General features: G+C 41.1%; 1 pseudogene; it reads left to right on the forward strand.

Annotated features, from left to right (window-relative positions):
- Nucleotides 1–1,287, forward strand: LOC105851474 (uncharacterized; annotated as a pseudogene).
- The last annotated feature ends 449 nt before the right edge of the window (nucleotides 1,288–1,736 follow it).

Here is a 1,736-nt window from a genome sequence, read left to right on the forward strand (position 1 = left end):
ATGGCACAAAGAACGTCTGGAAATCTGCCTAGTGACACAGTTCCGAACCCAAGAAACAATGTTAATGTAGTGACCACGAGGAGTGGCAAGGTGAGAGAACAAGTACCACCTGAAGCCAAACAGAGTAGAAGTACCTTGACTCCAACTCACCGGGAGGAAATGGTCACACCAATATCGGTTGAAGAGCGCATCGCTCTTGAAAAGGAGGAAGAACCCGTGGTACAAAAAGGGGAACCACTGCCAAAACCAGAAATTCGACTTCCATTCCCTCAAAGACTAAAGAGGGAAGAAACTGAAAAGCAATTTGGTAAGTTTCTTGATGTTTTTAAAAAATTACATATTAACATCCCTTTTGCAGAAGCACTGGAGCAGATGCCGACATATGCTAAGTTCATGAAGGATATTCTGTCGAAAAAAAGAAAAATCGGCGGGGAAACAGTTATGCTTACTGAAGAGTGTAGTGCTATACTACAAAGGAAGCTGCCACCGAAGCTCAAGGACCCTGGAAGCTTCTCAATCCCGTGCGCAATTGGAAATAGAACTTTTGGGAAAGCTTTGTGCGATCTCGGGGCTAGTCTAAGTCTTATGCCCCTTTCAATATACAAAAAATTGGGCATTTGAAAAGTCAAGGACACACAGCTGATGTTACAGTTTGCGGACCGCTCGATGAAACATCCCTATGGAGTGGTGGAAGATGTGTTGGTTAAAGTGGACAAGTTCATTTTTCCAGTAGATTTTGTGGTACTAGATATGGAGGAAGACAACGACATTCCTTTGATTTTCGGGAGACCGTTCTTAGCAACAGGGAGAGCTATGATTGATGTAGCAGATGGCACCTTAACCTTTAAGGTAAATGAGGAAACAGTCACATTCAATATTTTAAAAGCCATGGAGCATTCAAACGAAAGAGAAGGGTGCAACCGAATTGAGATTTTTAATTCGATAGTCGATGAAGAAGGTGAACATCAAGGACACATTATGCCATTAGAAAAAGTGTTATGCCTACCCCAAGATGTTGTTAAAGAAAGTAAAGATCCGAAGGTGAAAGCGGTTTTAGCCATGCCAGAAGCATCATCATCTTACTCCCCCCGTTTCCCCACTACATGGGAGGGGTTGAAAAGGAACGAAGATGAATATATAGAGAAAAAGCAATTGCCACCTCACTTGAAATATGTATCTTTTGGTGAGAAGGATGATGTGTTCTTCATGTCATATATACCACCTTGACAATAGTTGAGACGTCAAGCTAATGACTTTAAAGAAGCGCTTATTAGGAGGCAACCCAATTTTATATCCTTTGCACCGTATTTATTTATTGCATTTCTCATTTATTTTACTCCATTTAGTTCCAATTTTAGTCTCTAATTGCTAGTTCTCTTAGTTTTGATGTTTGGTATGAGCAAGGAATCAAAAAGATGTGTTGAGAAGCAATCGTACAGCTCCAAATGACACAACGTGCACCTGAAGCGCTTTTTCCAGGACCTAATGGCAACCCAACAAAAAGCAAAACGAACTAAGGTCGCAAGTACATCATTCGCTCAACAGACACCAGGAGGCATGTTTTATGCTGATCTTTTCGCACCTCACGAGTATACTGGCGACCATAGCGGAACAGGAGCAGACGATCTAAACGAGAATCCTTGAACTACTAAACTTAGAGAAGTTTTCTTTCCTTTTTTTTCTTTCTGTTGTCCTGTTTCTTTCTGTTTTCTCGTTTTCTTTGTTTAATGTCAGTG

This window comes from Cicer arietinum, chromosome 1, assembly GCF_000331145.2.
Source record: "Cicer arietinum cultivar CDC Frontier isolate Library 1 chromosome 1, Cicar.CDCFrontier_v2.0, whole genome shotgun sequence".
NCBI classification, from domain to species: domain Eukaryota; kingdom Viridiplantae; phylum Streptophyta; class Magnoliopsida; order Fabales; family Fabaceae; genus Cicer; species Cicer arietinum.